Below are 13620 nucleotides of genomic sequence, written 5' to 3'. Positions count from 1 at the left end.
CTTAGGTTTAGTCAAATTGCTTTTATTGAGGGATAGATTGAAAGAATTTTCAAAGCAGGAAAAAAACAGCTTTCTGTGGTTCTTGGGATCCCTCTAAATAGCCATGATAACCATAGTATTGAGGATTTGCGGGGGGGGGTGTCCCCCTTCCTCCCCCTAGAACTTTGTGCTTGGGGCTGCTAGAATGGGTAAGGGGGCCTCAAAGTTTCTTGACATTCTAGCACTCACAATTAGTAGGGCGTAATGGCAGGAAAGCTAATAAACTGTTCAATAGTGGAAGGAAGGCTGGGCTTGGAAAAAAAAGGAGAATTCCCCCTTAGATACTCAGTAGCTGTGTGACCATAGGCAAGTCACTGAACCTCTGTGAGCCTCAGTGTTCTCATCTGTAAAATGGGGATTGTGATAACTATAATATCTACCATACAGGGTTATTGCGTGGTTCAAAAGATAATATTCATCAAGTCAGGTCAGCAAACTTTTAGTGGGCGGTTAGTATATGATGAGCATCGTGCTAAGGGCTAGAAAAACAGAAGACAACAGAAAGTGCTTTGTAAACATTAAAATACTATTGAAATGCCAGTTATTGTTAGTATTGTTTCTACTTCATCAGCTAGTTCCTGTTTGTGCTTAGTGCTAGGAGAGATCTTCAGAGGTAGCTTTAATTTTGGATAGAAATCACCCCCACCTACAAATTGGCCCCTTTGCATCGTGCTCTTGGGGTCACCCTGTTTATTCCGTTTACAGACCTCTTGGAGTGACCAGGCTTTAGGCAAATATATTTGGATTCATCCATCTTAGGTACATGTTTTCCTTGGATAAATTTCATTCTGGTATGGTGAAAAAGAACACTGGGCTGAGAGGACCCACGATCAGATCTTGACTCTGCTGATTGCTGTCTAGGTAACCTTGTCCTCTTTGGGCCCCAGTCTCCTCCTCTGTGAAATGAGATGGTTGGACTGGATGACCTCTGAGGTCCCTGCCAGCTCTAAGTTTTAGTTAAAGTCCTATATGTTAAGCTGCTTTGTAGAAATCAAACGCTAACTGGCATCTAAACTTCTTTGGACATTTCACTTCCAAGGAGAGGCTACTTGCCCAGGCTAGGAAGAAGGTCAAAAAGAGCAGGGAGCTCGGGCCACTGAGCGGAACAAGCTCAGATTCAGGCCCGGCTCCATCATCACAGAGACATCCAAGTCTCATTTGGAAAGTACCGATAAGGACGGTTCCCTCGATGACATTCCATTCTGGCCCTCTGTGAGTGAAGCAAGGTGGGGTTCTGGTTACACCTGGGTATAGTCTGAAGCCTCCATAAACCAAGCAGGCAGAGGGAGAAAGAAAACCATTAATGCCTTCTGTTTCTGACATATTGAAAGAATACACAAAGTTTTGGATTGTTTAATGAAATTCATTGGGCGGGGGAGGCTTTGTGCTCAGCATCAGTATCAGCCTCTAGCTTCCTCCATAGTCAGGCAGGGGTTTGCCAAAGGACCAAAGGAGCCGAAGGCAAAGAAAAGCACAACTGCATTTATATAATATTTTAGAGTTTAGCATCACACTGGAGCTTCCCAGTAACCTGTGAGGGGGAAGCCAGAGGCGGCACATTTTATTAGTGAAGAAACTGAGGCTTACAAAGGTTAAGTGACCAGAAGATGCTCATGCCACTGATGCGTGTTCAGTTGGGGGACTTGAGGCAAGGTCTTCCTCACTTAAGGCCCAGCTCACTGTCTACTAGACCTCAAGGTTTCTCCCACTAGTCTTCAGTAATTCAATAAACATTCATTAAGGGCTTTCAGTGTTCCAGGCACTGTGCTAAGCTGTGAGTATACAAGTAAGAAAAAGAGAGACAATTTCTAGCCTCAGGGAGCTTATAGTCAAATGAGGAAGATAATACAGAAAAGAAGCTGAATAGTGGTAGGAAGGCTTAACCAGCAACAGGAGTATGCAAGCAGAGCTACTGATGGAAAGTTCTGATATGACCCCTCTAGATGGAGCTCCACTCTCCAGGCCTTCAAACAGAGGGAAGAGGCAACTGGAGGACTTTTGACAACATGGAGGACCAAAGCTGAGAGATTTCAGGTGATCAGGTTATTCTGGGGCAGGTAGGATGTTTCATATAGCCATGGAGAGCAGAGACACTAATAGAAAATAGAGAGCTATAGAAACCTTATTGGGACTCTGTGACTTATGCTGGGCCACTAGGGGCTTATTTTTTAATTAAATTTATTTGCTTTAAAGTATTTTTCCAAGGTTACGTGATTCATGTTCTCTCCCTTCCCCCTCCCAGAGCTGACAAGCAATTCTTCTGGGTTATACATGTATTATCACTCAATACCTATTTCCATATTATTCATTTTTGTCATAGAGTAATCTTACAAAACCAAAAATCCAAATCCTGTACCCATATAAACAAGTGAAAAATCATGTTTTTCTTCTGTGTTTCTACTCCCGCAGTTCTTTCTCTCGATGTGGAAAATATCTTCTCATAAGTCCCAGAGAATTGTCCTGGATCATTGCATTGCTATTAGTAGCAAAGTCGATTACATTTGATTGTTTCATAATGTTTCAGTTTCTGTGTACAATGTCCTTGTTCTGCTCATTTCACTCTGCATCAGTTCATGGAGGTCTTCCCAGTTTTTATAGAAATCAAGCAGTTCATCATTCCTTATAGCACAATAGTATCCCATCACCATCACATACCACAATTTGTTTAGTCACTCCCCAATCAAGGGACACCCCTTTATTTTTTTTTAAACCCTTGTACTTCGGCGTATTGTCTCATAGGTGGAAGAGTGGTAAGGGTGGGCAATGGGGGTCAAGTGACTTGCCCAGGGTCACACAGCTGGGAAGTGGCTGAGGCCGGGTTTGAACCCAGGACCTCCTGTCTCTAGGCCTGACTCTCACTCCACTGAGCTACCCAGCTGCCCCCAACACCCCTTTATTTTCCAATTTTTGCCACCATAAAGAGTGCGGTTATAAAAATTTTTGTACAAACATTTTTTTAATCTCTTTGGAGTATAAACCTAGTAGAAGTATTGCTGGATCAAAAGGCATTCATTCTTTTAAAGCCCTTTGGGCATAATTCCAAATTGCCTTTCAGAATGGTTCAATCAATTCACAATGCCACGAGCAATGCATTAGTGTCCCAATTTTGCCACATCCCCTCCAACATTTATTATTTTCCTTTAAAATCATATTGGTCAATCTGATAGATGTGAGGTGGTACCTCAGAGTTTTTTTTGATATGCATCTCTGTAATCAGGAGGGATTTAGAATACTTTTTCATGTGATTTTTGATAGTTTTTATTTCTTCATCTGAAAACTGCCTATTCGTGTCCTTTGGCCTTTTGTCAATTTGGGGAACTGATTTCTTATACATTTCACTTAGTTCCTTATGTATTTGGGAAATTAGACCTTTGTTGGAGAATTTTGTTATAATTTTTTCCCCGTTTGTTGTTTTCCTTCTAAGTTTGGTTGTATTGGTTTTGTTTGTACAAAACCTTTTTAATTTAATATAATCAAAAGTAATTATTTTACATTTTGTAATTTTTTCTAACTCTTGCTTGGTTTTAAATTTTTTTCCTTTCCCAGAGATCTGACAAGTATACTGCTCACCTAGTTTACTTATAGTTTCCTTCTTTATATTTGCCATTCACCCATTTTGAATTTATCTTGGTGTAGGGTTTGAGATGTTAATCTAAAGCTAATCTCTCCCATACTGTTTTCCAATTCTACCAGCAGTTTTTGTCAAATAGCAGGTTCTTGTCCCAAAAGCTGGGATCTTTGGGTTTATCAAACACTAGCTTGCTGAGGTCATTTACTCCAAGTCTATTCCACTGATCCTCCCTTCTATCTCTTCGCCAGTGCCATATTGTTTTGATGACCGCTGCTTTATAGTACAGTTTAAGATCTGGTGCTGCTGCTAGACCACCATCCTTCCCATTTTTTCATTAGTTCCCTTGATATTCTTGATCTCTTGTTCTTCCAGATGAACTTTTTAATAATTTTTTTCTAATTCTATAAAAAAGTTTCTTGGTAGTTTGATAGGTATAGCACTGAATCAATAAATTAATTTGGGTAGGATGGTCATTTTATTATATTAGCTCATCCTACCCACGAGCAATCGATGTTTTTCCAATTGTTTGGATCTAGTTTTATTTGTGTGAAAAGTGTTTTGTCATTGTGTGGATATAATTCCTGAGTTTGTCTTGGCAAATAGATTCCCGAATATTTTGTCTTGTCTAGAGTGATTTTAAATGGAGTTTCTCTTTCTAACTCTTGCTGCTGAGATGTGCTGGAAATATGTAGAAATGCTGATGACTTATGTGGGTTTATTTTGTATCCTGCAACTTTGCTAAAGTTATTCTAAGTATATCATCTGCAAAGAGTGATAGTTTAGTTTCCTCATTGCTTACTTTTAATCCCTTCAATTTCTTTTTCTTCTCCAATTGCTACTGCTATCATTTCTAGTACGATATTGAATAGCAGAGGTGACAATGGGCATCCTTGCTTCACTCCTGATCTTATTGGGAAGGCTTCTAACTTGTCCCCATTGCAGATGATACTTGCTTAGGGGTTTATTTCTTAAGGCTTTTTCCTCTGTTACTAGCTCTAATTGTCATAGACTTTCATATCTTATCTGCTCCTGCTTTCTGCTCATCTCAGGAAAGAACTAGACAACTTATTTTCTTTCTTTTTTAAAACTTTACTTTCTGTCTTAGAATCAATACTATGTATCAGTTCCAAGGAAGCAGAAGAGGGGTAAGGGCTGGGCAAATGGGGGTTGTGACTTGCTCAGGGTCACACATCTAGGAAGTGTCTAAGAGCAGATTATGAACTTGGGACTTCCCATCTCCAGGCCTGGTTCTCAATTCATTGAGCCACCTTGCTGCCTCTGACAACTTATTTTCTTGTATACCATTGACAAAATGTAACTTTCCCTTTCTACAATCCGTATGCCATTTGAAGCTCAGGTCAACAGAAGGCCAAAGGTGGGGGGTAGAGAGAGACAGAGACGGAGAGAGAGAGAAAGGAAAGAGAGAGTGAGTGCTTTTCCTGATGTCTTAGACTCTAGAAGACTCTCAGATGCCCTCAAATCTGCTTCTACTTTTTTGATATGACCAAACACTTTCTGTTCTGAGCTTAACCTTTTTTTCCCCATATAGCTGCAGGATCATGGACAATAGTTTAATTTCTCTGAGCTTCCATTTCTTCATCTGTGATATACTAAGAACAATACCTGGATAAGTTTAAAGACATTCCATTTAATAAAAATAATCAACTGAATGCTCTTCCTAAGAATGTTATTAGAGCGGGCAGCTGGGTAGCTCAGTGGATTGAGAGTCAGGCCCAGAGACGGGAGGTCCTGGGTTCAAATCCGGCCTCAGACACTTCCCAGCTGGGTGACCCTGGGCAAGTCACTTGACCCCCATTGCCTACCCTTACCACTCTTCTGCCCTGGAGCCAATGCACAGTATTGACTCCAAGACGGAAGGTGAGGGTTTAAAAAATAAAAAATAAAAAAAGAATGTTATTAGAAAATATAATCCAGCACATGAACATGTATTTTATTAGACAGAAACAATAATGAAAACATGCAACTCAAGCATCCTAGTCCTCTGTCTCTTTTCCCTTAAGTTTATGGTCTTTAAATCTCATAGAGAAGCTGCTATTAAACTCTTTTTCATCCTTGTATAAATTATATTCATTAAATTGAAATCTCTTGGGGGCAGCTGGGTAGCTCAGTGGATTGAGAGTCAGGCCTAGAGACGGGAGGTCCTGGGTTCAAATCCAGCCTCAGCCACTTCCCAGCTGGGTGACCCTGGGCAAGTCACTTGACCCCCATGGCCCACCCTTACCAATCTTCCACCAGGGAGCCAATACACAGAAGTTAAAGGTTTAAAACAAAAAAACAAAACAAATTTGAAATCTCTTCCAGTATCAGCACCACCGACTGCAACAGCACTGTGTCTTTTTAACTTTTCATATGGTTGAGTGGATTGGAAGAGGTTTGCTTAACACTGGTTATCTCAAAATTCTGAAAATCGTTCAAATCAATTGCATGTTTTAAAAGGTCACTTAATACACTTTTATTTTCACCAGATGCCCATGGTGAAATGAGTTCTTCATAAAGCCACATAAAGGATCCCAATACATAATCTAAAATGTTTTCATTATTGTCCTGTCCAATAAAAGACATGTTCATGTGTTAGATTATATTTTCTCGTACCATTCCTAGGAAGATTATTCAGTTTATTATTTTCATCAAATGGAAAGTCTTTAAACTCATCCAACTTATCAAATCTTCACCTTGAGATTCATGCTTTCTAGTACCAATCTTTAAATTTCCCAAAGCTCTTATGGTACATTAGATTAGTCTTTTCGTTTTCTGAATGTTAGTTACCTTGAGTGCAACACAATTAAAAGTAATTAAAATCTTTGAATATGTCAATTGTTACAGCAATGACTTACAAGAAATTAATATCAACTAATCTCTTTGCCAAACCATGATAAGGAAAAGAGAAACGCAGGATATTCATGCCATTCAGAAATAGCATAAACTACATGCTGCCCATCTCAATCCCAATACTCGACCAATTTTAATAATTTCCATTCTAAGTCGTTTTGATTTTTATTAGATTGATAAGTAGAATAAAATGATTAACTTGTTTTATTTCAGATATTTAATGGTCAAATAGTAATTGCAACTGATGATTTAAACAATGCCAACTGATAATTTTAGTAAAATTTCCCAACAAATTTGTAGCTACTCAAGACTTTCTTCTTGCACTGTATTAGCACCATAAGAACAAATGGCCATTAAGTTTGCTTTTAAGTATTCATTGTTAAAGTCACAATTATTTCAAGTAGACAATAATGTACTGAAAATACATTCCTCGGTGGTTGACACCAATTCTTTTAAAGCAACAAATAACATTTACCGCTGCAGGAGCTGATTGAACTGCACGCTGGAGACAAATTGCTAGGATGCTTCTCTTCCAAACTGTAGATAATGTCTTGTTAATTATGATACGGATTTTGGCATTCTCCTCCATAAGATTCTTAAATATCTTCATTTTCATTTCTTTGCAATATGTTCTACTTATTACTATATACTGTGTACATAAACAATTGCCAACATATACTCTATTTTTCTCTCATAATTCTATTGCCACCTCAGTATTACGTAAAGGCTTATAACATTCTACCAAACTGTAAACAGTATGGAAAACTTTTATGGTATTTTTATTACTTAATCACTGATATTTCCATTGTTTATTTTATGTACTGCACTAATTGGACATTGTCATTGGCTATGGTTTAAAAACGTCTTGAATTTTAGTATAGGCTTTAGAATAATCACGTTCTTTTTTTTTTCCCTGCAGAAAAATCTGCCTGGTAGTTTTAGAATTGCCATTTGAGGTTACTAAATATAAGTTCCAGTCCTTGGACATTCAGACATGCTTTTCCGCTATCATTCCAAAATGATGAATGATCAAACAATCCTTACAACATCCTAATTTACCTTCTTTTATTTCAAGCCATTTGTGCTGTTCTGTAAACACGAATGCTTGTTTTCATTCCTGAAATTTCAGTCCTGAAGCACAAGATTATTTCTTTCTTCCTTTGATGAACATGATGGATTTTTTCCAATGATTTGGTTATTTTCTTTTTTCATCTTCTATGCATGAACAAAAACAATAGCTCATGCCGTTGTTTTGGCATTTTAGACAGCAGAATCTGAAAAATAAGTTCATATTACATTAGCAAAATTCAGAATACTACTGGAGGGCAAAAATTTCAGTAAATGACATCTTTATATCCTTTTAGAAATAACAAATTTGAGGTTAAATCACCTCGTTTTTTGTTTATGCCTATAACTTCAATGTGACTTGCTATTTCTTGCAAAATCCACCATCAGTCTTTTCTAATTCTGTTGCTGACAATAGCGCCACAAAGTCAGACTCTGACTAAATGCTTGAATACTCTCTGATTCGGAAAAGAAGTTATTCATGTTTTGTTGATGAACAAGGGTAACCAGAATTCTGGCATGAATGATGGCTGATTTTTTAATTTACATTAACGAATAAGACGAAAGCAAATGTGTTATGTTCTTCAATGAGCTGTGCAACTTCTTTGTTGCACTGGATAATAATTTTAAAATACCAGAAGAATATGTCCACAAGTTTTTGTGTGCTCTTCTAATTGTGACATGACACACTTAAAAGTTTGCTCTCCATCACTTTTTTGAGTCTAGCAAATCAAAAAAGAATGACTCAAGCCCTGATGTGTGGCATTGTCCATTTTTATGGTGTAAATACTCCTAACGTGGCCTATTTCAAACTACCAATGTAATGTCTCTAAAGCCAGAGTTGGGAAGAGTAGGACAGGATTATATAGTATTATATAGTGTTTCCATCACAATCAGAAATAACTTCAAGAACATAGATAATACTTAAATGACAGGAAATAAATTAGGAAGTTTTGAGTTTTTGCTACTTTTGTTTTTAGTAGAATTTAACTGCAAGTTTAAATAATTTAATTTTTAATAATGGCAGTCTCTAACAACTGGCTTGAATAATTCCTGAAAATCTAACAATCATCTCTTCCAAGCTAGCATGGGCTGGCTTGAGTAAACTACTGCGTATAAATAAGAGCTGTCGGTGGGATTAGAAACATCCCAAACTGAGGGATCACAGAGGAAGTTTTGCTATTTGGGAGTTCTAGAAAAGATTTAGTACTAGTTCGGCCATCTAGTATAACTCCCTTATTTTGCAAAGGTGGAAACTGAGGCTCAGGGAAGTGAAATGACTTGTCCAAGGTCCCACAGGCAGCAAATGACAGGGGGAAAATTACTTGGAGATCCATCAATCTTCCCACTGTACCTGGCTTTAGGATCTATACTTGGATACTTCAAGCATTTTTTTAGTAGAGAGCTTTGCGAATTGTCAGGGCCAAAAGGATTCCTCTCTTGGCGGCCACCCCTCTGCTCATAGGGCTCTGAACTTAGCTAGGCTAGTCTTCCAGTAACAGGCACAGGCCATTTTCAGACCTCTTCCTTTATTTCCATAGTCATTCAGCTGCCAAGTCTTACTGTCTCCACCTCTAGCACATCCCCTATCCATTCCCTTCACACAGCCAGCACCCTAGCTCAGGTAATCAGCACCTCCTGCCCCTTTATTGATCTTCCTGTCTCATCTCTCCCTTTTCCAGCCCATCCAGAGTGACATTGCTAAAGCATATCTGATCAAGCCACTCCCCTGCTTGGTACACTCCAGTGGTACCTCCATATGACTCTGTTTGGCATATCAAGCCCTTCCCGACCTGACACCCTTCCATAGCTCGTATACACAGAATTCAGAGGATAGAAATGCATATAATATTGTATGTCTTGTCTGTCATTGGAGGACCAGCTTGGCAAAGTGAGGTGGGAGGTGATCACCAGGGGATGAATCCATGACTCCTCTTCCCCTATACCATGGCCAAGTGTTTACCTGGAATGCTATCTTCTCACCTGAACCTTCTACAACCTTTCGTTTTCTTCAAAGTTCAGTTCAAACTCTGCCTTCTACAAGAGGCCTTCCCAGAGCTGCCTCAGCTGCTAGAGTATCCCATCAAATTACCTTCTATCCCCCCTTTTTATAGACAATTGGGGTTAAGTGACTTGCCCAGGGTCACACAGCTAGGAAGTGTCTTAAGTCACATTTGAACTCAGGACCTCCCATCTCCAGGCCTGGCTCTCTTTCCACTGAGCTACCCAGCTGCCCCCTTTTATCTATTTTATAGATATTTGGTAGTCTCTTACTTACATATAGGTTTTTTCCAATTAAGTCCTTACCTTCTGTCTTGGAATCAACACTGTGTATTGGGGACTTGCCCAGGGTCACATTGCTAAGAAGTATCTGAGGCCAGATTTGAACCCATGTTCTCCTGACTCTAAGACTGGCTCTCTGCCCATTATGCCACTTAGCTACCCTTTATTTACAAAATGTAATATTAGCTATGCCTTCTTGCAATTTTTTTGTTAAATATTTCCCAATTGCATTTGAATGTGGTTCGGGCTTTACTCTGATCTTATCCATTCATAGTCTGTCACACTAAATATGAAGAATAAAAATATATTTTACAATGTTTATATGATAGATTTAGAATATTCCTAGGCAGCAAAGCTTGAGAATCTCCACTAATTACAGTAGCAAACCAGTATGCAGAAAAAGAAGAATATATCAGAGAGCCCTAAGTAAAATCTCCAGGATGCTGGCTTTGTGGATGTTTTTAGCAGTTTCAAGTGAAATCTGAAGCCAATGTCAATAACCATTAAGAGGGAGCCACAGATAAGGATTTGTCTGAGAGGGAGAAATTGAAAATGCTTTCTATAAGTAATGACTGCTAAAACAACTATACGGAAATGCAGATGGTGCTGAAAACCCTGGTTGAAAGGAGAAAAGAAAGAAGGAACTGAGCGGGATTAAACTGCAAGGAACAATCTTGGTTGCAGAGGACAAATGCTGAAACGTGCCTCCCTCAATGGAATGGGGAACTCTAGGTGCTGAATAGTGCATGCACACTGCCAGAAGTGAGGGGATGGGAGTGACAGGTATATTTCTATTGGGAAGTGAATATTAGAAGAACAATAGGTAAAAGTTGTGATAAAAGGCAACATATGGTTGAAAAAGAGGAGGGACTGGTAGCCTGGGGAGAGCAGGGATTACCTGAACAAAAGTTAGGGAGACATGAATGGGTTTTGATCTACATTACTGCAGGGAGTACCTGTGTTGAGGAGATCCATTGAAGGACTTACACCTGATTTTAAAAAAAAAGCATGCTTTTCTTCCTTTTTTTGTTTGTTTGATTTTTTAAAAATAAATAAATGAACTGGAAAAAAGTCCAGAGAAGGAAACAAAATGGTCTGAAGGATGGAACAGCTTCTCTAAAAATAGACTCAAACCAATCAGAATTCTTCAATTTGAAAATGGAAGAAACAGCCCCAGTGGATATGATCAAATGAGCTAATAATGATAAAGCACCACATAAATGTTAGCTATTATCACAAAGTTCCTTGCAAACAAGGAACACAGCCTAGGAGTCAGAAGCACCTGGGTGAACCAGCCTCCTTGTGTTCCTTCTTCCTTCCATTCCCACCCTCTTCCCTCTCCTTTCTCTCTCTGTCCTCCTTGCGCCTATCCTGTCCACCTCAGAGCAGCACACAAAGTGTGAGGCAAAGTATGAGGGCTACTCATTGCCAGCTCGTAGATCTGAGATGAATTTCCTTACATAGAGAATTTGCTATCAGCTATTTGGCTATTATCTTGGTCCAAGATTAAAGGACTAGACCAGGGGTCAGCAACGTATGGCTCTCGAGCCATACAGATTCTGGCTCTTTCGAGGGCCAGAAACGGCTCTTTCTGCAGGAGTCATAAAGTCAATTTTTTTTTTTCAGGCACTGTTACAGGAACACGCACTGTGAGCACTGTACGGCTCTCACGAATGACATTTTAAAAAATGTGGCGTTTATGGCTCTCACGGCCAAAAAGGTTGCCAACCCCTGGACTAGACCCGTGTCTAAAGCCACAAGTTCTTACTCCAAAGGAACTGCTTTTTGCCACTTTTTACTATCTCTGTAGTCCCATTTCTCAGGTCCCGACCCTTTTTGGCTAGGCCGCCCTGCTTCCCACAGGCTTAGGCATTCAAAGATTTGACTGGTACTGTAGATTCTGCTACTTGCTGGAGCAGGAAACTTCATTTCTCTGAGACTCAACCATGGAAAACAGCTTGTTCTGCCTGAGGCATTGTGGAGGCAAGAGATATAAAAATGAAAAAGACAGTTCTTTCCCTTTCAGAAGCATCTGTTCTACGGGGTAATAAATGTGTGTTGAATTGAACTGAATTGTTAAGAGGTCTTAAAACACTACAAGTTCTATTGGAAGGGTCTTCTCTGGCCATTACACTGACTCATTGCTGCTCTGTGGAAAATCGATAGAAGTCAGTGAAGCATGGACTTGTTAAAGTTAAAACTGGGGCCTGTAGATGCCACGCATTTCAACCCTTTTGCTTGTTACTGAAGAGGAAACTGATACCACCTGAGAGCAGAAGAAACTGTGTAGGAGGGAGTGTGGTATGGTAGAAAGAAGCAGGAGAAAGAACTTTGGGCAAGTTACTTAGGACAATAGATTTTGAGCTGAACAGGATCTGCCATGTCACTTGACTTGTCCTCCTTTTACATTTGAGGAAATTGAGACCCAAAGAAGTGACTTGACCAAGTTCAGTCAGGTAGTAACAGTGAGAATTTGAACCCAGATCCTCTTTCTCCAGCATAGTGTTTAACTTCTGTGTCTTAGTTTCCTTAGTCATAAAAAAAAGGAGAGGAAAACCTAGTATATGTTACAGGGTTATTATCAGGAGCAAAGGAGACAATGTTTGGAAAAGGTTTTTATAAATCATCTAGTTCTGTAAAAATGTTAGCTTTTAGTAGCAAAGTTTAGGGGTAGAATGCAAGTTTCTAAGTTCAGTGCTTTTTTTCCACCAGACCACCTCATAGTCAAATAAAAATATTCAGTGCTTAACAGTGGTTCGCTGGACAGACAGTCCTGGATCTGGAGTCGGGAAACACGGACCTTTGACATGAGCCGAGGCTCAAATGATTTATGTTCAAAGGCCTTCTAAATTGCAGGCTATTATTATGCAGCCATTTAAGGAACCCGGAGTATTTAGCCTGGGGAAGGGAAGACTGGCGGTGGGTGGGTGCACGGACGAATTTTGAAAGTTAATCTCATGGAGCAGAGATCAGTCTTGTTCTCTTTGTTCCCAGAAGGTTAGACTAGGTGTAAAGGGAGGAAGATGCAAAGAGGCAAAGTTAGCAAGCATGAGGGCTGTCCCAAAGCAGAGCAGGCTCTTGGGGGTGGGCTGGGGTGGTGTTCAGGTTTGAGTTCGGCTAGACAGCCGGGAACATCGTTTGCAACTCAAAGCAGCTGTGATTCGGGGAGCCAGGGATGGGCTCAGAAAGACACGCGAACAAGGCCTAAGATACATGTGCTCACGTCCAGGAAAATGTCAAAAGGCCTTGAGGCTGAAGAAAGGGTAGACAGGCTAAGCAAAGGGGAGAAAGTACCAAGCGCGTAGGTGGACGGGCTTTTGCGGGAAGGGACTATTGTTGAACCGGGCTTAAGACCTCCCAGCCCTCGGCACCCCGGGCGTCAAAGCTCGCCCCGTTCCGGTCTGCCACAGTGGCCCTGGCAACCCCCTCTTCCCTGGGACCGTCCGGGCTAAGGAGGCTGAAGGGGGCCGGAAGTAGCGGGCGGGGCAATCTGGGGTGCTGCTCCACCCAGCGGATCGGATCTCGGATCGCCTTCCCTTCCCGAGATCGGGCGGCGGTTCCGTCAGCCCCCTCTTCGCCCGCTCCAGGGCCCCGAACTCTCAGGGGCTCCGCTTTTCCGAACTGGCCCTCCCCTCGGAGGAGACCCGGGTACAAGAGCCCAAGCGAACTGGGATGCGGGCGGAGCCCTCCCGGGGACCACTTCCCCCTCCTCCGCCTCTTCCCGCGTGACCCTCGGGGGAGGAACACTCTGGCTATCCGGCGCAAGCCCGCGGTCCAGGGCTGAGGAGGCAGGCAGGCGGGCGGGAGGGGGT

Source organism: Gracilinanus agilis, chromosome X (genome assembly GCF_016433145.1).
Source record: "Gracilinanus agilis isolate LMUSP501 chromosome X, AgileGrace, whole genome shotgun sequence".
Lineage (NCBI taxonomy): Eukaryota > Metazoa > Chordata > Mammalia > Didelphimorphia > Didelphidae > Gracilinanus > Gracilinanus agilis.
Note: the sequence above shows the minus strand (reverse complement) of the source record.